Raw genomic sequence first — 27,660 nt, forward strand, 5'->3', positions numbered from 1 at the left:
ACACAATTGGGACGCGTCAAATGTTCTTACCTTCATAAATTGATGACAAAAAGGTCAAATATTCATGTAACTGGTCAGAATACCAGCGCTAAAGCTTGTTGCAGTTATCTAATCATCAGCCATATATTAGGGCTATTCAAACGAGCACATGCATGTATAGTCATTGGCAAGGCAAACATCAGGGACTCATATAAACAGGTAATTTTAAATCGGTGGTTATAATCGGTGGTTACAATGTGTGATTAGTAGTGTTAGTTTTCTAATCATTGGCCTTGCATTCAGGCTCTTCAAAAGAGAACATGTAATTATAAAATGTATGATTGTTAGATTATTAGGCAACTTCCGTGCGAGTTTAATTACCGAAAACAATATTACAGATGCACAAGCATACTTAACTACACACATCAGACTAAGCACATGCACCAAATCTGAACATGGAACAAGTAGCAATGCAAGGTAGGAGAGGAAAAGCATGTACATCGCGACCAGGAAGGTCACACCAGCTGTTGTATTGTGATCCAAATTCATTCTAAAGGGAGGCTAACTTCTGACGAGTGGAGTACGGATCATTGTCACCGTCTATAAATACATCTTGTAAGCCGGCTAGGGTTTATCAGATTATAAGATTTCCCACGGCGTTTGTAAACACTCCCTGATATAGTGAAGTTTTGCTGGCTGGCGCCTGTGGTTTTTAACTCTCTTTGTTGGAGAGGGTTTTCCACGTTAAAATCGTGTGTCCCCTGCGTGTGTTCTTGTTTCATTATTCGTTATTTGCTTGTCACTTTTATAACACCAGCATCACCAACATGGGAATCGTTGATGTTGCCCATGGTGTTGTCAGATTTGTCGAGGAAGCAGGCGATCCGGCGAAGAAGTGCACGAACAGTAGCATGTAACCCATTCCCCGTCATTACTGAGGAACCTCGGGCCTGATAAGAGGTAAACATCGAGATGTCAGCACACACATGAACATTAGCACCTGTATCAACCCAACATTCGGTGGGCTGAAACACCGAAAGAACCGTAGGTAGTATATTACCATACCCTGTAGTTCCTTCCTCTGTGTTGCCAATGACCATGTTGACAGAATTTGAGTTCTATCCAGCCAGACCTTTCTTAACTTTGCGTTGTAGACAACTATGAGCCCAATGGCCCATCTCGCCACACACCCAACAAGGATCTTTCTTCTCCGTTTTCCCCTTCTTTTTGAAGTTGGTAGTCTAGGAGACTCCCTTGTTCTTTCTCTTGAACTTGTGGGCATTTTTCTGCACCATATTGGCAGCAGAACATCCCTCGGTTCTTCCAGTGTGTTTGTCTTTTGCCCTCGCCTTCTCCTCAACATCCAGAGATCCAATGATATTCTCAAGAGAGAACTCATTCCTCTGATGTTTCAGAGAAGTGGCAACGTTCCTCCATGAAGGGGGAAGCTTAGCGACAATGTATCCCGCGACAAACTTGTCCGGTAGCACACACTTGAGGAGCTCAAATTCCTTTGCCATGATCTGTATCTCATGAGCCTGTTCTACTACAGATCGGTTCTCAACCATTCTGTAGTCATTGAACTGCTCCATAGCATAAAGTTCACCTCTGGCATCGGCTGCACTGAACTTAGCGTCCAGTGCATCCCACAGTTCCTTCCCACTTCGAATGTGCAGATAAGCATCAACCGACTTGTCTCCAAGCACACTTAGGACGACACCCACAAAGATTACGGTGACATCCCCGAACACTTTATCATCATCATGAGTAAGCGGACCTCTGGGAGTACCATCCGCAACTCGGTGCACGCCCATAGCAGTAAGCCACAAGAGGGTCTTATTCTGCCATCTCTTGAAATGAGAACCCGTAAACGGGCTCGGTTTGAGCGTAGCAGCAAAACATGGCGGTGAAAATTGCCTAAAGTATACAATGTGATTATTAATGGGCATATAAATCTACAGATACCATGAGGACCATAAATCGTTGCAAAGTCTAGCATCACAGTCTACAGATCAACAAAGCAAACAACATATTGACTTACAGCCAAATTTTATGGTGCCGCCCCCATAGAAGACAGTGCCTTGGGAGATGGTGCGAGGGCTGCTTGAGAAGATGACGCCTCCGCCGCAGAATGCTGTGCCGTTGTAGATGGATTTGTGGCGTCGGAGAAGATGGCGCCTTCGAAGGGTAAAAAACAGGTGTAGATCCTATCGCCGCCGCGAACTCTGTAGAAGTAAACGGTTTCGAGGCCACGATGGCATGGTTGCTTGGCATGTCAGGGTCATTCAGGATGTGGAAGATCCATTCGGTACCCGGAAGTGTCCGGAGATGTGCCTCTAGCTCGTCGTACGGTACGGGCCATTCGCAGGATAGCCTGCTGGTGCTGGGAGAAGGAGGTGAGCCGTTCATGGCAGTGTAGAAAGAAGAAGAGGGAATGGGGATAGGGAAGAGGGACAGAGTTTGGTGCATAAGGTAGAGCGCGTACAGCCAGGGCAATAAAAATAAAAAATAAAAACTGCTCCACCTACTTGGAGGACTAGTAGTTTATATGCAAAACACTGGATACATGCATACAGCAGGTGTTCCTTCAATTTTCTGAACCGCGCAGCTGCATCGAGGCCGCCGACTAGCCTGTATGCAAGACTAGACTAGCACGCCGCCGTGCACTCAATAGATTTGTCATGCAATAGTTACTCAATAATCTAGTCACATCAGTTTGACCAGAGATAGATTGTTGGTTTATTTACAGCTCTATATACTATGGACAGACTGCTACTCCAATACAGTACAATAACAATCATTTTGCTCCGCCCTACGCAGAAGTTTATTTTTATGAAAATTTGTAATACGAATTTTGATTGCATGAAAATAAGGTACACAAATTTATTTATTTTTTGATAAATGGCTTTCATTACTTAAAGGTGACACACATTTATATAGACTCTTATTTATCTACTACCACTAAAACAGGTGCAAATCTAGACAAATCCGTGACACTTGTTTTAGAACAGAGGGAGTTTTATCAAATTATACAAGCCGCTCCATGTGCAAGTTAGTAAACAATTTAACACCTGAGTACAATCTAACCAGGAAAAGAAACATTTCATCGGAAGTCCCGAGACCAATATGTTCCAATCAGCGACATTGGGGAAGCGTGGAATGAGCCAAATCGGAGTCTCCAACACTCATCGAGAAACCAATAGCCACTTTTTTACAATTCATATTTAGGAAACGGGCTATATCCAAGTCCTATTGCATGGTGCCAGGTGTAGACACATTTTCTTTTCGTCGAACATCCTAGGGCACTGTCTCCACCGCCTACTTCGATGTTGAGCAGATAATTTAATCCGACGAAAAGACAATATGCTCCAAGATCAGTAATCTCTTTCCTAGCTTATTTGAACATAACTGACAGTGTACTTCGAGAACATCTTGCAGCCTCAGTAAAGTCTCAGGTATGAACAAGAAGCATATTGCCATCTACAGATCACGCTAAGAACCACAACCTAGGATCATCCTCATAGCCTATATCATCAAGGTTGCCCTCCAAAATGCCTATGTTTTTGGAAAGTTTTCTTAATGTTAGGGAAGATTCTGAAGGGCTTAGCTTCGCTACAATAGCAACAAATGGAAAAATTTAGCTGCTAATAAGAGTATCCCACCATTTTAATATACACTTATTAGTAGTTGATCAATTGTGCATTGCCAAACACAAAGTTCAGGTCAAATGTGCAAAATACCAACAGAAAGTTAACTAGCAGTTTTACGAGCACATGGCGATATTATAGTGATGAAGCAATATAAACATCAAAAGAAGAGGCAGAACAAGATCTCCTACTCAGGGACACTCTTGGTGGACACCGAGATATAGGTCGCTAGCTCTGCACGGAGATCCTCCTTCTCCTTTATAATCGCCTTAAGGACGACGGTTTGTCCGCGCATTAGAACCCTCGAGATCTGCCTCTTGAGCTTTAATATCAACCTCTCTTCCATGAGATACTTGATGAGGTTGCTTCCAGTATCCATCCATGTGACGCTTATGTTGTCCAGTTCCACCCAGTAGGCGTTCTGCTCCTTAAGCATGTTCCGCTCGGAAGTAAGGTTATTGACGCCTCGCGCAAGATGAAGGGAGATCTCCTTCTCCAACGCCAAATCTCTGTGAAGACGATCATACTCCAGGGTGAGGGAGTGTTCATTCTCCAGCTGGCTGCCTATGTGGGCCTTGTTCTCCTCCTTTTGCTACAACAATCATTGTATGAAAAAAAGGAAATCAACCCATTCATATATGAGTATTAATTACCCGCAAAAAATAGGAGTACTAATTTCTAGCATGGATATTAATAAAGGAATGGACAGCGCTCAGACGCTCCACAAATACCACAGGGTTCATCAACACATAATTAATCGGAATCAGTTATTACATAAACTATAAAAAAACAAGTGGACAGAGGCATACAGCCTACCTGGCTTGGCCGGGAAACGGGGCCGAACTTAGCTTCCGACGGCCGGACCTGGGGCGCCACCGTCGTTGTGGTTACCGGGGAGACGTTTGAACCGCCGGCCCTGTGAGATGTAAATAAATGTAAAAAAACAGTTAGAAAATAAGAATCAACTGAAGGACACCCCTCTAGAAACTTACCCGGACGAACCCTCGCCCTTGATGGTGGTGTTTGCATCATCATCATTCATCAATGTGACGCTCTGGTTATGCAGTTCCACACAAAAGCCGTTCTGCTCATTAAGCCTGTCAAGGTCGGCAGTAAAGGTATTGATGCCTTGCTGAAGATAAAGGCAGATCTTGTTCTCGAACGCCAAATCTACGTGAACAGGCTCAAACTCCGGGGTGAGGGAGAGTTCATTCCCCATCTAGCTGCCTATGTGGGCCATGTTCACCTCCATTTGCTGGCACGATCATTGCATGGAAAAAAAAGAATCCAACCAATTCATATATGAGTACTAATTACATGAAAAAATAGGAGTACTACTAATTTCTAGCACATATCTTGATACATGAATGGACATCGCTGGGACGCTCCACAAATAGCACAGTGTTCATTAACACATAATTAAACGGAAAGCTGTGATTACATAAACTATCCTTTTTAGTAGTTAACTCGGATTTAGTAAAGTTGTATTCTCCCTCCGATCCCTTTTAGTTGACTTGGATTTAGTACAAAGTTGTACTAAATTTGAGTCAAATAAAATGGTTCGGAGGGAGTACTAAATCCGAGTCTATTAAAATGGATTGGAGGGAGTATAAAAAACAAGTGGATATAGGCATACAACCTACCTGGCTTGGCCGTGAAACGTGGCTGAACTTAGCTTCCGACGTACGGACTTGGGGCGCCACTGTCATGGTGGTTACCGGGGAGACGTTTGAACCGCCGGCCCTGTGAGATGTAAATAAATGGAAAAAACAGTTAGAAATAAGAATGAACTGGAGGACACGCTGCTAGAAACCTACCCGGACGAACCCTCGCCCATTGGCTCGCTCTCCATCGTATAGAGGATAGACTGACTCTCTACTAGAAGGCGATCATAAGTGGCCGTACAACGACCCGCTAGCTGGCTAGATGTCAAGTTTTTCTCGGCGGTCTTAGTCCTCAACGTCTTCCCTAGGATATCCTGCCGCCGGGCCGCCCGGCTCACTGGAGCCATGGCTACGAGGTACTTTACTAGTTAGGGTGGAGGGATGGTGAAGGCTAGTTACTACAAGGATAATAGAAAGAGAAGAAGGGTGGATGGGTGGTAAAGGCTAGTTACTAGCTACCAGGAGAACAGAAAGAGAAGAAGGGTCAAGGCTAAATCTTACATACACCCAGAAAAGACCATCGTGCCCTCGCGGGGCTTCTGAGCAATTAGGGACGTGTGTTCTCAAATTAAAATAAAAAATGGGCAAGATAGGGTACCTTCCCCAGGAAGCATCTAGCACCCAAGCCGAGGGACTGCGCGTTGAACGCTGGTTACAATCTGTGTAAAAAGAAAAGATAACAAGGGAAATGCCTGGCAGGGTCCAGAGGTGCATTTAATCGGACGCTGGGATTCCATATTTTACACCATAGAGTACGTGAACATAAACACATAATACAATCAAGCGCTTAGTGTTTGCATAAAGGGCCCTAACTGAAGATTGGAAACGCAAGCAAGTCCCTCTCCGCCAAATAAGATCATATATCGTCGTTAGGGCCGCCCTGGTGAATCCTCTGAATGAAAAAAGCCCATAGTTGGCAACCTAAACCCGCCGCTCTAGTCCGAATAGGAACTTCCGTCCGAAGAGTCCCCGTTGACAACAAAAATTAATTAATTCAGTACTGCATAAATCGCAATTTCAATTAGATAAACACGAAGATTAAGATAGGCGCATGTATCACCTGTCGATGCACACCCAGATACAACTCCGTGCACGGTTCAAACCATTTCGACAACCACTGTAGTTCTGACGTGCTGGCGGCACCCGGCGTCATCGTGCTATTCGCCAGAAAATAGGCCGAATACTTGGAGCTCATCGAATCGATATCAGAGCGCTTAGGTGATGGCTTGCCGTGCGACCACAAACGCACCCTGTACTTAGGCCACATGCACGCCGCTGACCTAATGCACTCAACGGATATGCTGACCAGTGATACGTCTCCGACGTATCGATAATTTCTTACGTTACATGCCACATTATTGATGATTTCTACATGTTTTATGCACATTTTATGTCATATTTATGCGTTTTCTGGAACTAACCTATTAACAAGATGCCGAAGTGTCAGTTCCTGTTTTCTGCTGTTTTTGGTTTCAGAAATCCTAGTAACGAAATATTCTCGGAATCGGACGAAATCAACGCCCAGGTTCCTATTTTGCCCGGAAGCATCCAGAACACACGAGAACCGCCAGAGAGGGGGCACAGGCCCACCAAACCCTAGGCCGGCACGGCCAAGGGGGGGCCGCGCCCCCCTATAGTGTCGGCGCCCCTTCGACCTCCTGATGCCGCCTCTTCGCCTATATAAAGCCCCTGGACCTAAAACCTCGATACGGAAAAACCACGGTACGAGAAACCTTCCAGAGCCGCCGCCATCGCGAAGCCAAGATCTGGGGGACAGGACTCTCTGTTCCGGCACGCCGCCGGGACGGGGAAGTGCCCCCGGAAGGCTCCTCCATCGAAACCACCGCCATCTTCATCAACGCTGCTGTCTCCCATGAGGAGGGAGTAGTTCTCCATCGAGGCTCGGGGCTGTACCGGTAGCTATGTGGTTCATCTCTCTCCTATGTACTTCAATACAATAATCTCATGAGCTGCCTTACATGATTGAGATTCATATGATGATGCTTGTAATCTAGATGTCGTTATGCTAGTCAAGTGAATTTTACTTATGTGATCTCCGGAGACTCCTTGTCCCACGTGTGTAAAGGTGACAGTGTGTGCACCGTGTGGGTCTCTTAGGCTATATTTCACAGAATACTTATTCACTGTTATGAATGGCATAGTGAAGTGCTTATTTATATCTCTTTATGATTGCAATGTGTTTTGTATCACAATTTATCTATGTGCTACTCTAGTGATGTTATTAAAGTAGTTTTATTCCTCCTGCACGGTGTAATGGTGACAGTGTGTGCATCCGTGTTAGTACTTGGCGTAGGCTATGATTATGTTCTCTTGTAGATTATGAAGTTAACTATTGCTATGATGGTATTGATGTGATCTATGCCTCCTTTCGTAGCGTGAAGGTGACAGTGTGCATGCTACGTTAGTACTTGGTTTAGTTGTGTTGATCTATCGTGCACTCTAAGGTTATTTAAATATGAACATTGAATATTGTGGAGCTTGTTAACTCCGGCATTGAGGGTTCGTGTAATCCTGCGCAATGGTGTTCATCATCCAACAAGAGTGTAGAGTATGCATTTATCTATTCTGTTATGTGATCAATGTTGAGAGTGTCCACTAGTGAAAGTATGATCCCTAGGCCTTGTTCCTAAATACTGCTATCACTGCTTGTTTACTGTTTTACTGCGTTACTACTGCTGCGTTACTCGCTTGTTTCTTGTCCCGGGCAAAGCACTTTTACGGTGCCGTTGCTACTGCTTATATATATTCATACCACCTGTATTTCACTATCTCTTCGCCGAACTAGTGCACCTATTAGGTGTGTTGGGGACACAAGAGACTTCTTGCTTTGTGGTTGCAGGGTTGCATGAGAGGGATATCTTTGACCTCTTCCTCCCTGAGTTCGATAAACCTTGGGTGATCCACTTAAGGGAAACTTGCTGCTGTTCTACAAACCTCTGCTCTTGGAGGCCCAACACTGTCTACAGGAAAAGGAGGGGGCGTAGACATCAAGCTATCTTCTGGCGCCGTTGCCGGGGAACGAAAAGCTACAATACAGGGATTTCCTCCCTCGTCAACCACGCGCCAGTTGTAGGCAGTCAAGCTATTTTCTGGCGCCGTTGCCGGGGAGGAAAGGTAAAAGGCACTCATACTTCGGTTCCAGGTAACAGTACTTTTCTGGCGCCATTTTGTTTGTGCTCGAAGCTATTTCCTTTAGATCCTGCAATTGCAACTTTTTGTTTCTTGTTTACACTAGTTAGGCATAATGGAAAACAACAAAAGTATGAGAGATCTTTATGAACTTTATCTTGAATTAGGACATGATGTGTTTGAAGAGAAAATTAAAAAACCCATGGAACTTTATATGCATGCTAATGGGAATGTTATTAATATGAATGCTTTGAACACTATTGTTGCTAATGCTATGGAAAATTCTAAGCTTGGGGAAGCTGGTTTTGATGAGCATGATCTTTTTAGTCCCCCAAGCATTGAGGAGGAAATTTACTTTGATGATACTTTGCCTCCTATTTATGATGATTATAATGATAGTAGCCTTTTAGTACCGCCTATTATGGAGGATAAATTTGATTATGATTACAATATGCCTCCTATATTTGATGATGAGAATAATAATGATAGCTACTTTGTTGAATTTGCTCACACTACAACTAATAAAATTGATTATGCTTATGTGGGTAGTAATAATTTTATGCATGAGACTCATGATAAGAATGCTTTATGTGATAGTTATATTGTTGAGTTTTCTCATGATACTACTGAAAGTTATTATGAGAGAGGAAAATATGGTTGTAGAAATTTTCATGTTACTAAAACACCTCCCTATATGCTTAAAATTTTGAAATTGAGCTTGTCTAGTTTTCCTATGCTTATTGCATTATGCCTACATAACTTGTTTATTTACAAGATTCCTTTTCATAGGAAGCATGTTAGGCTTAAAGTTGTTTTGAATTTGCCTCTTGATGCTCTCTTTTGCTTCAAATACTATTTCTTGCGAGTGCATCATTAAAACTGCTGAGCCCATCTTAATGGCTAAAAAGAAAGAACTTCTTGGGAGATAACCCATGTGTTATTTTGCTACAGTACTTTGTTTTATATTTGAGTCTTGGAAGTTGTTTACTACTGTAGCAACCTCTCCTTATCTTAGTTTTGTGTTTTGTTGTGCCAAGTAAAGTCGTTGATAGTAAGGTTCATACTAGATTTGGATTACTGCGCAGAAACAGATTTCTTTGCTGTCACGAATCTGGGCAAAATTCTCTGTAGGTAACTCAGAAAATTATGCCAATTTACGTGAGTGATCCTCAGATACGTACGCAACGTTCATTCAATTTGAGCATTTTCATTTGAGCAAGTCTGGTGCCTCAATAAAATTTGTCATTACGAACTGTTCTGTTTTGACAGATTCTGCCTTTATTTCGCATTGCCTCTTTTGCTATGTTCGATGAATATTTCGATTCCATTGACTTTCAGTAGCTTTGGGCAATGTCCAGAAGTGTTAAGAATGATTGTGTCACCTCTGAACATGTGAATTTTTGATTATGCACTAACCCTCTAATGAGTTTGTTTCGAGTTTGGTGTGGAGGAAGTTTTCAAGGGTCAAGAGAGGAGAATGATATACTACGATCAAGAAGAGTGAAAAGTCTAAGCTTGGGGATGTCCCGGTGGTTCATCCCTGCATATTTCAAGAAGACTCAAGCATCTAAGCTTGGGGATGCCCAAGGCATCCCCTTCTTCATCGACAAAATTATCAGGTCACTTCTCTTGAAACTATATTTTTATTCGGTCACATCTTATGTACTTTACTTGGAGCGTCTATTTGTTTCTATTTTTGTTTTGGTTTGAATAAATGCTTGTGTGGGAGAGAGACACGCTCCGCTGGTTCGTAGGAACACATGTGTTCTTAGCTTTTAATTTTCATGACGAAGGGTGAAACTGCTTCGTTAATTGTTATATGGTTGGAAACGGAAAATACTACATGTAGTAATTGGTATGATGTCTTGAATAACTTGATACTTGGCAATTGTTGTGCTCATGTTTAAGCTCTTGCATCATATACTTTGCACCTATTAATGAAGAAATACATAGAGCATGCTAAAATTTGGTTTGCATAATTGGTCTCTCTAAGGTCTAGATAATTTCTAGTATTGAGTTTGAACAACAAGGAAGACGGTGTAGAGTCTTATAATGTTTACAATATGTCTTTTATGTGAGTTTTGCTGCACCGGTTCATCCTTGTGTTTGTTTCAAATAGCCTTGCTAGCCTAAACCTTGTATCGAGAGGGAATACTTCTCATGCATCCAAAATACTTGAGCCAATCACTATGCCATTTGTGTCCACCATACCTACCTACTACATGGTATTTCTCCGCCATTCCAAAGTAAATTGCTTGAGTGCTACCTTTAAACAATTCAAAATTTATCACCTCTGATTTGTGTCAATGTTTTATAGCTCATGAGGAAGTATGTGGTGTTTATCTTTCAATCTTGTTGGGCAACTTTCACCAATGGACTAGTGGCTTCATCCGCTTATCCAATAATTTTGCAAAAAGAGCTGGCAATGGGATTCCCAGTCCCAAATTAATTAATAAAAATAGACACTCCTCCATGGTATGTGATTGTTGGACGGCATGATGAGGTCTAAGACCCCTTTTGTGGCCCGATCTTGCGAATTGACCCGGAATCGAAAGGGGAAAAGAGGAAGAACACGAAGACCACGATGAACACGACGAACACGAGGACACACGCACGCACACCAACCCGATACAACCGATGCTTACCCTCGTGGCTCGATGGACCACGCCGAATAGAATCACCCACGGAAGAGACCGCGGTAGAATTCCGAGGTGAGAGACCGGTGTTGGAGACGAAGATCGGTGAGGGAGAGAGAGTGCACCACACTAGAATCTCACTCACATATCCAATCAACAACAAGGGTGGCCTTGATTACAGAGGGATGATACCCTAGGGAGACATAGCTCAAATCCTATTCTAAGCCAAATCTTGTCTAAACCTAGAAATGAGCAGCACAAGAGATACATATAGCCAGATTCGAGCTGGGGTAGTTTAGGCAAAAAGGGATAAATAAGTTACAGCCACACAGATGAAGAGGGACGGTTCAGATTGGGCTATTTCGCGTGCGGGCGGTACCCCGACCGGAGGTACCGGCCATGATACCGGAAATGCATCGAAGAGGCGAGTTGGAGTCCAGGGTGTTGGAACCTCTGGGCGGTACCACGGCCGGAGGTACCGCCCGAGGTACCGGGGAGCTGCATCGCCAGGTACTGGGGGCCTGGTACCCCCAGCGGTACCTTGGCCGGAGCCTCCGGCCAGGGGTACCGGCCTCCCTTCTTCTCCCGCGGCCAGGAGGTGCCGCCCAGCCTCTGCCCGGTAGTACCGGCCTGGCCTTTCCCGCGCATGGCCACCACCAGGAGGTGGTACCGGCCATGTAGGCCTAGAGGCTCCGGCCCCCTCCATGGGTGGAGGCTCCGGCCTCCCCATGTGTAGAGGCTCCGGCCTCCTTCTCTCTTTCCCTTTTCTCTTCTTCCTTCTTTCTTCTTCTTCTCTTCTTCTCCCTTTCTTCTTCCTTCTCCCTTGCACCAAGTGAATGCCTCCTCCTCTTCGGATCCTCGACGAAGCTCGTACCTAGTAACACAAGACATATCGGAATGAGGTAGCACTTCATCCAAGGTATTGACGAGGTCGAGTGTCGAGAGGAAGAAGTTCACCTTGTCGTATATGGCTTCGGTTCGGGTTGTCGGTCCACTTGGGGAACACCTTGGCCATGGTGTAGCATCGACGATAGATGGGGCTACATCATCTCCCCCCCCCCTTGGGGAAGAGTCGTCCTCGACTCTTGTTCCTCCTCATCTCCATGTTGTGGCGAGAGGTCCGAGAGGGTGAACGTCTTGCGCACCAAGTACTTTGGAGTTTGTTTGTCAATGAAGCGGTCGAAGAAGAACTTGGGATAAAAAAAACAACTTGCGAACGGAAAGCTTGTGGATGCCAATTTTGTGATCGGCGAACAAGAGGCTCTCAATCAAATACGAAGCATCAAGTCGTTTCTCCAAGAGGCATGTGGCAAAAATGGGAACCAAAAGAGTGTCGATGTATCCAAAATTTGGTGGGGCAAAAGTTTGTGCAAGTAAAGGTTTGCTTTGTAAAGTGTCAAAAATGTGATGTGTAGCATTGTCCCACACAAATGGAACAATCAAAAGGCAAGTATCGGCGGCAAAATTTTGGGCAAAATTGTTATGTGTAATGGCAAAGAGATGGAAACTTCTAGCTTGGGAAAGTATGGTTGGCGTGAGCCAAGTATGGGTATCCTCAAGTGTCAAAGAATCCATTTCAATTGCCAAAGATGAAACGAGAAATCCAAAGAAGAGCAACTTTATGAGTGACATGTGGCACAAGATGCATAGGGTGTCTCTCACATGTATGACATGGTCCTTGAGATTCTCGGAGTGTATGATGATAACATCAAGACATACAACAACCATTGTGCCAACAAGATGTGTCAAGATATGTTGCAAAAGAAGCAAAAGAGGTGACGAGGCATTGGACCAAACCGGAAGCTCGACAAGACAAGCCGGAAACACACGAGGGCGAAGGCGTTTGGGAACATACCCTTTGGCGTGAATCTCATGGGTTGGATCATGTATCTCGTCCGTGTTGGGGTAGCTCTCAATTGCGCGTTTCGTGAGCTCATGCTCCGTAGCGGTGGAAGTTGACATTCGGGTACCTATACACACAAAAGAGAAAACAAAAAGCGTGTGTGCATGGTAGAGGAACACATCATCCATCATGATGTTCCATGTCTTGTGCACATCACCATTAGTGTCAATCAAGATAGTATGAAATGCATGGCGATGGTGCATTCATGGCATGTGGTAACTCATGATCATCAACAAGTGAGAAGGCTATGGGGGCCATCTCGTGGACAATGAAATAAGCATTCTTGCATACCAAGCATAAGAAAGAGCAATTGTTCACAATCTTGGATGCAAGGATCATGGAATGGTGTAAACATTTTGGGCAAAGCATGTTCAACATGTTATCATTGTTGTCGACAACCCTATGTAAAGAGCAAGTGTTCATCAAGGGTGTCACAACACAAGCATGATCATTATCATTATCATTGCAAGTAAGCGAGGAAAACGTGAAACTCTCATAGCATGGCATGTTCATGGTATCACAAGCAAGCAATTTCACATGATCAACAATGTTATCAAGCAAAGCATCACATGGGAAAGTGAAAGTAGCATGTGACGTAGCAAATGTATCATCAAGATCATGCATGCACTCATAAGTCATCATGTCCACTAGTGGGATCATGGCATCATCAACACCTATGTTGTTACCTTTGTAGGCCGACTCATTTGAGGTAGGTGTTGTGGAAGTAGGAGGATCCATGTGGTCGACATGTCCGTCTTGAAGAAAGCATGGTGAGATATCATCATCTTCATGCACCATGTACATCGTCTCCATGAGCGGAAACTCGTCCTCCGTGGAACCTAGTGCAACATAAGAAGACACAAACGAGGGAGATGTTAATGTGTTAGCAAATGCTATGTCCTCCATGGACCTATCATCTACCTCTCTCAACTCACTTTGTGTATCACTCATGTCCTCCAAACGGAAGCACTCAAACTCACATATGGGGTGGAAGTCACTCAACTCACTATCACTCTCACTCAAGTGGGCTAAGTGGCTCTCATGCTCACATGGGATTGGTACCAACTCATCAATGAAGCATAGGGGAGTAGGCTCGACTTTCTCATCTCCATGCGCCTCCTTGGTTGAAGGGAAATTCCCATGCTCAACCATCTCAACTCCATCGCCTCCCAAGTCGTCCTCTATCGGTGGCGCCATAGTGTTGTGGAGAGCTAGGCTCGGATCCACATCATCCTTGCGATGGCCTTGGAGGTCTTCATCTTGAAGTGTGGGTGCCGTAGGCTTCTTGGTGGCTTGGGCTTGGAGCTCATCGAAGTAGAGCGTCTTGGCGCTTGTCGTTGTACATTGCCATGCCTCATGACCCTTGGCCTTGCATACCCCACATAGGAGATTGGGACATTCCCGTGGGAGGTGGCCTTGTTGCTTGCACTTGTAGCATCGGAGTCCATAGGCATATGACGAGCTAGGGGCCATTGTGGTGGTGGCGCAAGAGGTGGAAGTGGCCATATGGGGCTCTCGTCGTCGTGCTTCATCACCATGTCTTGATGAGTGTCATCGAAGATCCTTGGGGGATGTTGGTCGATGGCGATCATGAAGTGGCTTGTGGCGGCGAAGCTCATGTGGTGACGTATGTCGATGTAGACCATGAGGTGGTAGTGGTCGACGACTATCATGAGATGGTGTGAGTCGATGACGGTCTTTGCCATGCCTAGATGATGGCTCATGCGACTTGGCATGTTGCTTGCGGCGCCTTGTGGAGCTTGGAGAAGAGTGGCGATGACGATCATGTTGGGGACGCTCTTGATGCTCCATATGATGTACTTGAGGTCAACGATCTTGTGCATAAGCACTCTCATGGTGGCGCCTTGTGGAGCTCGAAGAAGTGTGTCGATGACGCTCATGATGGGGATGCTCTTGACGATCCATATGATGGTGCCATCGTGGAGGTCCTCCATCTTCATATGTAGCTCCATTGGCCAAGTAGGGGTATGTGGGAGCACCAACGTTGCTCATGGTGGGGTCGAGGTGAGGCTCCGTCACGGTGTCGATGTTGAAGTCGTGGCGTTGCTCCACCATGTCGTCCATGCTTGGTGAGCCATTGTCGATGTAGAGCTCGTCGAAGTCGTCCTCAAGGTGGCGCTCCACCATGTCGTCCATGCTTGAGGAGCCATTGTCGATGTAGAGCTCCTCGATGTCGGTCATGTCGGTGATGCTCGTGGAGCCATAGTCGGTGTCGAGCTCCACATGTTCCTCCACATCCGAGGTGCTTGAAGAGGAATCCTCCTCGAAGTGCTCCGTGTACTCCTCCGTATCTTCTTCTTCGCTATCCATGTTAGCACGACAAGATCTATATGGTGGATGTTAGTGGAAGAACACTACCTCGCGTCCTTACCGTGGTATGATAAGATCGGGGTGATCCAACAAAACCGAGAGTTAGAACAATTGTATCGGGTACTCACGCAAAAACACACGCAAAAGCTAGCAAATATGGTGTTAGGTGAGTATGGTGGAAAGCCAAAAGACTAAATCCGAAATCAAGTGTATTGTCAAGAGTGGGTGAAATCCAAAAATTCAAATGTCTAAGCGATGATCACTATAAACACGGAAAGGATATGGAACGCACACACGAGATGAACGGGGTTAGTGCGACCAAGGAATGAGCGGAAAAGTGTAAGAAGCCCTTAAGCAAGGGTGCTCGGTGTCACACTAACACAAGAAGAGATCAAAGCTTTGGTTGCAAACGAAGAGACAACAAGATTCACACGCGGCCTCTCTTCTCTTATCTCTCTTTTGCTTAAAAGCTTTTTCTCTTTTGTATATGGTGGCACTTGCACTCTTTTTGTGCTTTTCTTTCTTTTTCACGCTCTATGTTAGCGTTAGCTCGCTTTTGCTATCTTGCCACACGAGTTTTGCTTAGAAGCTTGACTCCACACTACACACACACCTCACAATCGGGGCCACGTGCAATGTCTCGCAACACTCAATAAGCAATGCTCGATAGGATAGATCGCAAAAGAAGAGGTGTTACAAGGAGGGGAGCAAGTTATACCTAGATGAAAATGTTAGGCGGTGTCGGAACACACAACTTGCGATGATGGCGGTGGTGTCAAGAGTACGTTTGCAAGTTCGGGGTGCCGAGGATGTCGTCGCTTTCTTCGGAGCTGCGGGTTAGTTTGACAAACAAGGCACTCAAACCGGAACAAGCAAACCCAAGTTAAGAGAAAAGTCGGGTCAAAGTAGCTTGGCGTTGATGGCGGTGGTATGCCGGTGGTGATATCGGTAAGCTAGCGGCGGCGGTGGTGGTGGTGGGGCAGTGGTGGTGTTTGCCGGTGGTATGCCGATGGCGGTATCGGTGAGCTTGCGGTGGCGGCGGTGGTGGTGGTTTGCCGCGGCGGTGTTTCCCGATGGTTTGGGAGGGTGGCGGTGCTTGCCGGTGATTAAGGGGGGTGGCGGTGTTTGCCGATGATTAAGGGGGGTGGCGGTGCTTGCCGGCTGCGGAGAGGAGTGGTGGTGGTCGGCGGTGGTGGGGTGGAGATGGTGGTGGTGGCCGGCCTTGGGGAGGAGGGCGGTAGTGGAGGGTGGAGCCTCCACCCGGAGGTACCGCTCGTGCACGGGTGGAGGCTCCACCCGTAGGTACCGCTCAGCCCTTCTTCCTCACGAGCACGCACACACGAGCCACTCTTTCTCTCTCCTGTTCTTCCCCAAATCCAAATCCAATTGACCCAAAACTCAAAAATCGAAGGAATTTGTGGATAGAAAGTGGGGGAATTAGTAGATCAACACTAGAGACACCAAATCCATGGACCAAAACCACTCAAAACGCAACAAAATCGCAGATCCGTCAAAAGGAAAATTAGGGCTATTTTTGGGGAATTTTTTGGGAAATTTTTCAGAGATGAAATTGGGTGGGTGGGGGGTCAAATTCGCGAAAACCAAAGGCTGCTGATACCATATGATGAGGTCTAAGACCCCTTTTGTGGCCCGATCTTGCGAATTGACCCGGAATCGAAAGGGGAAAAGAGGAAGAACACGAAGAACACGATGAACACGATGAACACGACGAACACGAGGACACACGCACGCACACCAACCCGATACAACCGATGCTTACCCCCGTGGCTCGATGGACCACGCCGAATAGAATCACCCACGGAAGAGACCGCGGTAGAATTCCGAGGTGAGAGACCGGTGTTGGAGACGAAGATCGGTGAGGGAGAGAGAGTGCACCACACTAGAATCTCACTCACATATCCAATCAACAACAAGGGTGGCCTTGATTACAGAGGGATGATACCCTAGGGAGACATAGCTCAAATCCTATTCTAAGCCAAATCTTGTCTAAACCTAGAAATGAGCAGCACAAGAGATACATATAGCCAGATTCGAGCTGGGGTAGTTTAGGCAAAAAGGGATAAATAAGTTACAGCCACACAGATGAAGAGGGACGGTTCAGATTGGGCTATTTCGCGTGCGGGCGGTACCCCGACCGGAGGTACCGGCCATGGTACCGGAAATGCATCGAAGAGGCGAGTTGGAGTCCAGGGTGTTGGGACCTCTGGGTGGTACCACGGCCGGAGGTACCGCCCGAGGTACCGGGGAGCTGCATCGCCAGGTACTGGGGGCCTGGTACCCCCAGCGGTACCTTGGCCGGAGCCTCCGGCCAGGGGTACCGGCCTCCCTTCTTCTCCCGCGGCCAGGAGGTGCCGCCCAGCCTCTGCCCGGTAGTACCGGCCATGCATGGCCGGTAGTACCGGCCTGGCCTTTCCCGCGCATGGCCACCACCAGGAGGTGGTACCGGCCATGTAGGCCTGGAGGCTCCGGCCCCCTCCATGGGTGGAGGCTCCGGCCTCCCCATGTGTAGAGGCTCCGGCCTCCTTCTCTCTTTCCCTCTTCTCTTCTTCCTTCTTTGTTCTTCTTCTCTTCTTCTCCCTTTCTTCTTCCTTCTCCCTTGCACCAAGTGAATGCCTCCTCCTCTCCGGATCCTCGACGAAGCTCGTACCTAGTAACACAAGACATATCAGAATGAGGTAGCACTCCATCCAAGGTATTGACGAGGTCGAGTGTCGAGAGGAAGGAGTTCACCTTGTCGTGTATGGCTTCGGTTCGGGTTGTCGGTCCACTTGGGGAACACCTTGGCCATGGTGTAGCATAGACGATAGGCGGGGCTACATCACGACACCCGAAGGATTTGGTTAGCCATGGCTTGAGAAAGCAAAGGTGGGGAGGAGTGTCATCATAATAAAACTAAAATAAAAAGGCACTCCTTCATGGTATGAGATTGTTGGCAGGCACCCGAAGGATTCGGTTAGCCATGGTTTGTGAAAGAAATGTTGGAAGGAGTGCCACACAAAAATAAAATAAAATGGGAGCCGCTCTTTGAAGGTTTGTCTGGCAAGGGGGTTAGAGTGCCCACTACCATTCGTTGACAACAACAAACACCTCTCAAAATTTTACTTTTATTGCTCTCTATATGTTTTCAAAATCAAAGCTCTAGCACAAATATAGCAATCGATGCTTTTCCTCTTTGAAGGACCATTCTTTTACTTTTATGTTGAGTCAGTTCACCTATTTCTCTCCACCTCAAGAAGCAAACACCTGTGTAAACTGTGCATTGATTCCTACATATTTGCATATTGCATTTGTTATATTGCTTTGCATTGACAACTATCCATGAGATATACATGTTACAAGTTGAAAGCAACCGCTGAAACTTAATCTTCCATTGTGTTGCTTCAATACCTTTACTAAGAATTATTGCTTTATGAGTTAACTCTTATGCAAGACTTATTGATGCTTGTCTTGAAGTACTATTCATGAAAAGTCTTTGCTATATGATTCATTTGTTTACTCATGTCATTACCGTTGTTTGGATCGCTGCATTCACTACATATGCTTACAAATAGTATGATCAAGTTTATGATGGCATGTCACTCCAGAAATTATCTTTGTTTATCATTTACCTGCTCGGGACGAGCAGGAACTAAGCTTGGGGATGCTGATACGTCTCCGACGTATCGATAATTTCTTATGTTCCATGCCACATTATTGATGATTTCTACATGTTTTATGCATATTTTATGTCATATTTATGCGTTTTCTGGAACTAACCTATTAACAAGATGCCGAAGTGCCAGTTCCTATTTTCTGCTGTTTTTGGTTTCAGAAATCCTAGTAACGAAATATTCTCGGAATCGGACGAAATCAACGCCCAGGTTCCTATTTTGCCCGGAAGCATCCAGAACACACGAGAACCGCCAGAGAGGGGGCACAGGCCCACCAAACCCTAGGCCGGCGCGGCCAAGGGGGGGCCCGCGCCCCCCTATAGTGTCGGCGCCCCTTCGACCTCCTGACGCCGCCTCTTCGCCTATATAAAGCCCCTGGACCTAAAACCTCGATACGGAAAAACCACGGTACGAGAAACCTTCCAGAGCCGTCGCCATCGCGAAGCCAAGATCTGGGGGACAGGACTCTCTGTTCCGGCACGCCGCCGGGACGGGGAAGTGCCCCCGGAAGGCTCCTCCATCGACACCACCGCCATCTTCATCAACGCTGCTGTATCCCATGAGGAGGGAGTAGTTCTCCATCGAGGCTCGGGGCTGTACCGGTAGCTATGTTGTTCATCTCTCTCCTATGTACTTCAATACAATAATCTCATGAGCTGCCTTACATGATTGAGATTCATATGATGATGCTTGTAATCTAGATGTCGTTATGCTAGTCAAGTGAATTTTACTTATGTGATCTCCGGAGACTCCTTGTCCCACGTGTGTAAAGGTGACAGTGTGTGCACCGTGTGGGTCTCTTAGGCTATATTTCACAGAATACTTATTCACTATTATGAATGGCATAGTGAAGTGCTTATTTATATCTCTTTATGATTGCAATGTGTTTTGTATCACAATTTGTCTATGTGCTACTCTAGTGATGTTATTAAAGTAGTTTTATTCCTCCTGCACGGTGTAATGGTGACAGTGTGTGCATCCGTGTTAGTACTTGGCGTAGGCTATGATTATGATCTCTTGTAGATTATGAAGTTAACTATTGCTATGATGGTATTGATGTGATCTATGCCTCCTTTCGTAGCGTGAAGGTGACAGTGTGCATGCTACGTTAGTACTTGGTTTAGTTGTGTTGATCTCTCGTGCACTCTAAGGTTATTTAAATATGAACATTGAATATTGTGGAGCTTGTTAACTCCGGCATTGAGGGTTCGTGTAATCCTACGCAATGGTGTTCATCATCCAACAAGAGTGTAGAGTATGCATTTATCTATTCTGTTATGTGATCAATGTTGAGAGTGTCCACTAGTGAAAGTATGATCCCTAGGCCTTGTTCCTAAATACTGCTATCACTGCTTGTTTACTGTTTTACTGCGTTACTACTGCTGCGTTACTACTGCTTGTTTATCGTCTGGGCAAAGCACTTTTCTGGTGCCGTTGCTACTGCTTATATATATTCATACCACCTGTATTTCACTATCTCTTCGCCGAACTAGTGCACCTATTAGGTGTGTTGGGGACACAAGAGACTTCTTGCTTTGTGGTTGCAGGGTTGCATGAGAGGGATATCTTTGACCTCTTCCTCCCTGAGTTCGATAAACCTTGGGTGATCCACTTAAGGGAAACTTGCTGCTGTTCTACAAACCTCTGCTCTTGGAGGCCCAACACTATCTACAGGAAAAGGAGGGGGCGTAGACATCAACCAGCACGCATCCATTCTCAGGATGGACTTGCATATATGTGTGCGAGATGAACACGGTACCATCGTTCCCGTAGAAGATGACCAGACGTCTTGGCTCTAGCGGTGCCAGCACCGGGATGATGAATGCCCTCGCGGTGCCGTACGGGATCATGTCCACACAAATCGAATGGATTTCTCTGAGGTGGGCGATGAGCACTGCTGGCGAGGTGGCGAAGTCGCAGCCGGCCTCTGTGCAGTCGCATGGGCCGTGCGGGCATGCGAGCTCGTGGTCGTGGAGCCCGTTGTGGGTGACCACGCTCCCGCACCCGTCGTGGGGGCACTCCATCCTCTTTAATCTGCTTTGAAAAGGATATTGTGTTGGAGATATGCCCAAGAGGCAATAATAAAAGTGGTTATTATATATATCTTTATGTTTATGATAAATGTTTATATACCATGCTATAATTGTATTAACCGAAACATTGATACATGTGTGATATGTAAATGATACGCGTACAGCACGCGACCGTTGGGAACCCCAAGAGGAAGGTGTGATGCGTACAGCGGCAAGTTTTCCCTCAGTATGAAACCAAGGTTTAATCGAACCAGTAGGAGCCAAGAAGCACGTTGAAGGTTGATGGCGGCGAGATGTAGTGCGGCGCAACACCAGGGATTCCGGCGCCAACGTGGAACCTGCACAACACAAACCAAGTACTTTGCCCCAACGAAACAGTGAGGTTGTCAATCTCACCGGCTTGCTGTAACAAAGGATTAGATGTATAGTGTGGATGATGATTGTTTGCAGAAAACAGTAGAACAATTGCAGTAGATTGTATTTCAGATGTAAAGAATGGACCGGGGTCCACAGTTCACTAGTGGTGTCTCTCCCATAAGATAAATAGCATGTTGGGTGAACAAATTACAGTTGGGCAATTGACAAATAGAGAGGGCATGACCATGCACATACATATTATGATGAGTATAGTGAGATTTAATTGGGCATTACGACAAAGTACATAGACCGCTATCCAGCATGCATCTATGCCTAAAAAGGCCACCTTCAGGTTATCATCCGAACCCCCTCCAGTATTAAGTTGCTAACAACAGACAATTGCATTAAGTATTGCGCGTAATGTAATCAATAACTACATCCTCGGACATAGCATCAATGTTTTATCCCTAGTGGCAACAGCACATCCATAACCTTAGGGGTTCTTGTCACTCCCCCAGATTCACGGAGACATGAACCCACTATCGAGCATAAATACTCCCTCTTGGAGTTACAAGCATCAACTTGGCCAGAGCATCTACTAGTAACGGAGAGGATGCAAGATCATAAACAACACATAGATATAAATTGATAATCAACATAACATGGTATTCTCTATTCATCGAATCCCAACAAACACAACATATAGCATTACAGATAGATGATCTTGATCATGTTCGGCAGCTCACAAGACCCGACAATTAAGCATAATGAGGAGAAGACAACCATCTAGCTACTGCTATGGACCCATAGTCCAGGGGTGAACTACTCACTCATCACTCCGGAGGCGACCATGGCGGTGTAGAGTCTTCCGGGAGATGAATCCCCTCTCCGGCAGGGTGCCGGAGGCGATCTCCTGAATCCCCCGAGATGGGATTGGCGGCGGCGGCGTCTCTGGAAGGTTTTCCGTATCGTGGCTCTCGGTACTGGGGGTTTCGCGACGAAGGCTATTTGTAGGCGGAAGGGCAGGTCAGGGGGCCACACGAGGGGCCCAGGAGACAGGTCGGCGCGACCAAGGGCTGGGCCGCGCCGCCCTACCCTCTGGCCACCTCGTGGCCCCACTTCGTTGACTCTTCGGTCTTCTGGAAGCTTCGTGTGAAAATAGGCCCCTGGGCGTTGATTTCGTCCAATTTCGAGAATATTTCCTTACTAGGATTTCTGAAACCAAAAACAGCAGAAAACAGCAACTGGCTCTTCGGCATCTTGTTAATAGGTTAGTTCCAGAAAATGTATAAATATGATGTAAAGTATGCATAAAACATGTAGATATCATCAATAATGTGGCATGGAACATAAGAAATTATCGATACGTCGGAGATGTATCAGCATCCCCAAGCTTAGTTTCTGCTCGTCCCGAGCAGGTAAACGATAACAAAGATAATTTCTGGAGTGACATGCCATCATAACCTTGATCATACTATTGTAAGCATATGTAATGAATGCAGCGATCCAAACAATGTAAATGACATGAGTAAACAACTGAATCATATAGCAAAGACTTTTCATGAATAGTACTTCAAGACAAGCATCAATAAGTCTTGCATAAGAGTTAACTCAGAAAGCAATAATTCAAAGTAGAGGTATTGAAGCAACACAAAGGAAGATGAAGTTTCAGCGGTTGCTTTCAACTTATAACATGTATATCTCATGGATAATTGTCAATGTAAAGTAATATAACAAGTGCAATATGCAAGTATGTAGGAATCAATGCACAGTTCACACAAGTGTTTGCTTCTTGAGATGGAGAGAGATAGGTGAACTAACTCAACATAAAAGTAAAAGAAATGTCCCTTCAAAGAGGAAAGCATCGATTGCTATATTTGTGCTAGAGCTTTGATTTTGAAAACATATAGAGATCATAAAAGTAAAATTTTGAGAGGTGTTTGTTGTTGTCATCGAATGGTAGTGGGCACTCTAACCCCCTTGCCAGACAAACCTTCAAAGAGCGGCTCCCATTTTATTTTTATTTTTGTGTGGCACTCCTTCCAACCTTTCTTTCACAAACCATGGCTAACCGAATCCTTCGGGTGCCTGCCAACAATCTCATACCATGAAGGAGTGCCTTTTTATTTTAGTTTTATTATGATGACACTCCTCCCCACCTTTGCTTTCTCAAGCCATGGCTAACCGAATCCTTCGGGTGCCGTCCAACAATCACATACCATGGAGGAGTGTCTATTTTTGTTAATTAATTTGGGACTGGGAATCCCATTGCCAGCTCTTTTTGCAAAATTATTGGATAAGCGGATGAAGCCACTAGTCCATTGGTGAAAGCTGCCCAACAAGATTGAAAGATAAACACCACATACTTCCTCATGAGCTATAAAACATTGACACAAATCAGAGGTGATAAATTTTGAATTGTTTAAAGGTAGCACTCAAGCAATTTACTTTGGAATGGCGTAGAAATACCATGTAGTAGGTAGGTATGGTGGACACAAATGGCATAGTGGTTGGCTCAAGTATTTGGATGCATGAGAAGTATTCCCCCTCGATACAACGTTTAGGCTAGCAAGGCTATTTGAAACAAACATAAGGATGAACCGGTGCAGCAAAACTCACATAAAAGACATATTGTAAACATTATAAGACTCTACACCGTCTTCCTTGTTGTTCAAACTCAATACTAGAAATTATCTAGAGTTTAGAGAGACCAAATATGCAAACCAAATTTTAGCATGCTCTATGTATTTCTTCATTAATAGGTGCAAAGTACATGATACAAGAGCTTAAACATGAGCACAACAATTGCCAAGTATCACATTATCCAAGATATTTTAGCAAATTACAACATGTATCATTTTCCAATTCCAACCATATAACAATTTAACGAAGAGGAAACTTCGCCATGAATATTATGAGTAAAGCCTAAGGACATATTTGTCCATATGCAACAGCGGAGCGTGTCTCTCTCCCACACAATGAATGCTAGGATCCATTTTATTCAAACAAAACAAAAACAAAAACAAACCGACGCTCCAAGCAAAGCACATAAGATGTGACGGAATAAAAATATAGTTTCAGGGGAGGAACCTGATAATGTTGTCGATGAAGAAGGGGATGCCTTGGGCATCCCCAAGCTTAGACGCTTGAGTCTTCTTGATATATGCAGGGGTGAACCACCGGGGCATCCCCAAGCTTAGAGCTTTCACTCTCCTTGATCATGTTGTATCATCTCCCTCTCTTGATCCTTGAAAAACTTCCTCCACACCAAACTCAAAACAACTCATTAGAGGGTTAGTGCACAATCAAAATATACATGTTCAGAGGTGACATAATCATTCTTAACACTTCTGGACATTGCACAAAGCTACTGAAAGTCAATGGAATCAAAAAATCCATCAAACATATCAAAACAGGCAATGCGAAATAAAAGGCAGAATCTGTCAAAACAGAACAGTTTGTAATGATGAATTTTATTGAGGCACCAGACTTGCTCAAATGAAAATGCTCAAATTAAATGCAAGTTGCGTACATATCTGAGGATCACTCACGTAAATTGGCATAATTTTCTGAGTTACCTACAGAGAATTTTGCCCAGATTCGTGACAGCAAAGAAATCTGTTTCTGCGCAGTAATCCAAATCTAGTATGAACCTTACTATCAACGACTTTACTTGGCACAACAAAGCACAAAACTAAGATAAGGAGAGGTTGCTACAGTAGTAAACAACTTCCAAGACTCAAATATAAAACAAAGTACTGTAGTAAAAACATGGGTTGTCTCCCATAAGCGCTTTTCTTTAACGCCTTTCAGCTAGGCGCAGAAAGTGTGTATCAAGTATTATCAAGAGACGAAGTGTCAACATCACAATTTGTTCTAATAATAGAATCAAAAGGTAACTTCATTCTCTTTCTAGGGAAGTGTTCCATACCTTTCTTGAGAGGAAATTGATATTTAATATTACCTTCCTTCATATCAATGATAGCACCAACAGTTCGAAGAAAAGGTCTTCCCAATATAATGGGACAAGATGCATTGCATTCAATATCCAGGACAACAAAATCAACGGGGACAAGGTTATTATTAACGGTAATGCGAACATTATCAACTCTCCCCAAAGGTTTCTTTGTAGAATGATCAGCAAGATTAACATCCAAATAACAATTTTTCAATGGTGGCAAGTCAAGCATATTATAAATTTTCTTAGCCATAACAGAAATACTTGCACCAAGATCACATAAAGCATTACAATCAAAGTCATTGACCTTCATCTTAATGATGGGCTCCCAACCATCCTCGAGCTTCCTAGGAATAGAAGCTTCGCGTTCTAGTTTCTCTTCTCTAGCTTTTATGAGAGCATTTGTAATATGTTTTGTGAAAGCCAAGTTTATAGCACTAACATTAGGACTCTTAGCAAGTTTTTGTAAGAACTTTATAACTTCAGAGATGTGGCAATCATCAAAATTAAAACCATTATAATCTAAAGCAATGGGATCATCATCCCCAATGTTGGAAAAAATTTCAGCAGTTTTATCACAGGCAGTTTCAGCAGTTTTAGCAGTTTCAGGCAGTTTTTCGCGCTTTGCATTAGAAGTAGAAACATTGCTAACACCTATTCTTTTATTATTAATAGTAGGAGGTGCAGCAACTTGTGGAGCATTAGCATTGCTAGTGGTGGTAATAGTCCAAACTTTAGCTATATTATCTTCTTTCTCATTTTCTTCTCTTTCCCACCTAGCACGCAATTCGGCCATTAATCTTATATTCTCATTAATTCTAACTTGAATGGCATTTGCTGTAGTAACAATTTTATGATTATGATTTTCATGAGGCATAACTTTTGATTTCAAAAGATCAACATCAGCAGCAAGACTATCGACTTTAGAAGCAAGTATATCAATTTTCCCAAGCTTTTCTTCAACAGATTTGTTAAAAACAGTTTGTGTACTAATAAATTCTTTAAGCATGGCTTCAAGTCCAGGGGGTGTATTCCTATTATTGTTGTAAGAATTCCCATAAGAATTACCATAGCCGTTGCCATTATTATAAGGATATGGCCTATAGTTGTTACTAGAATTGTTCCGATAAGCATTGTTGTTGAAATTATTATTTTTAATGAAGTTTACATCAACATGTTCTTCTTGAGCAACCAATGAAGCTAACGGAACATTATTAGGATCAACATTAGTCCTATCATTTACAAGCATAGACATAATAGCATCAATCTTATCATTCAAGGAAGAGGTTTCTTCGACAGAATTTACCTTCTTACCTTGTGGAGCTCTTTCCGTGTGCCATTCAGAGTAATTAATCATCATATTATCAAGAAGCTTTGTTGCTTCACCAAGAGTGATGGACATAAAGGTACCTCCAGCAGCTGAATCCAATAGGTTCCGCGAAGAAAAATTCAGTCCTGCATAAAAGGTTTGGATGATCATCCAAGTAGTCAGTCCATGGGTTGGGCAATTTTTAACCAAAGATTTCATTCTTTCCCATGCTTGTGCAACATGCTCAGTATCCAATTGTTTAAAATTCATTATGCTACTCCTCAAAGATATAATTTTAGCAGGGGGATAATATCTACCAATAAAAGCATCCTTGCATTTAGTCCATGAATCAATACTATTCTTAGGCAGAGATAGCAACCAATCTTTAGCTCTTCCTCTTAATGAGAAAGGGAACAATTTTAATTTTATAATGTCACCATCTACATCTTTATACTTTTGCATTTCACATAGTTCAACAAAATTATTGAGATGGGCAGCAGCATCATCAGAACTAACACCAGAAAATTGCTCTCGCATAACAAGATTTAGTAAAGCAGGTTTAATTTCAAAGAATTCTGCTGTAGTAGCAGGTGGAGCAATAGGTGTGCATAAGAAATCATTATTATTTGTGGTTGTGAAGTCACACAACTTAGTATTTTCAGGAGTACCCATTTTAGCAATAGTAAATAAAGCAAACTAGATAAAGTAAATGCAAGTAACTAATTTTTTTGTGTTTTTGATATAGCAAACAAGATAGTAAATAAAGTAAAGCTAGCAACTAATTTTTTTTGTGTTTTGATTTAGTGCAGCAAACAAAGTAGTAAATAAAATAAAGCAAGACAAAAACAAAGTAAAGAGATTGGGATGTGGAGACTCCCCTTGCAGCGTGTCTTGATCTCCCCGGCAACGGCGCCAGAAAACAGTCTTGATACGCGTACAGCACGCGACCGTTGGGAACCCCAAGAGGAAGGTGTGATGCGTACATCGGCAAGTTTTCCCTCAGTATGAAACCAAGGTTTAAT

This window comes from Lolium perenne, chromosome 1, assembly GCF_019359855.2.
Source record: "Lolium perenne isolate Kyuss_39 chromosome 1, Kyuss_2.0, whole genome shotgun sequence".
Lineage (NCBI taxonomy): Eukaryota > Viridiplantae > Streptophyta > Magnoliopsida > Poales > Poaceae > Lolium > Lolium perenne.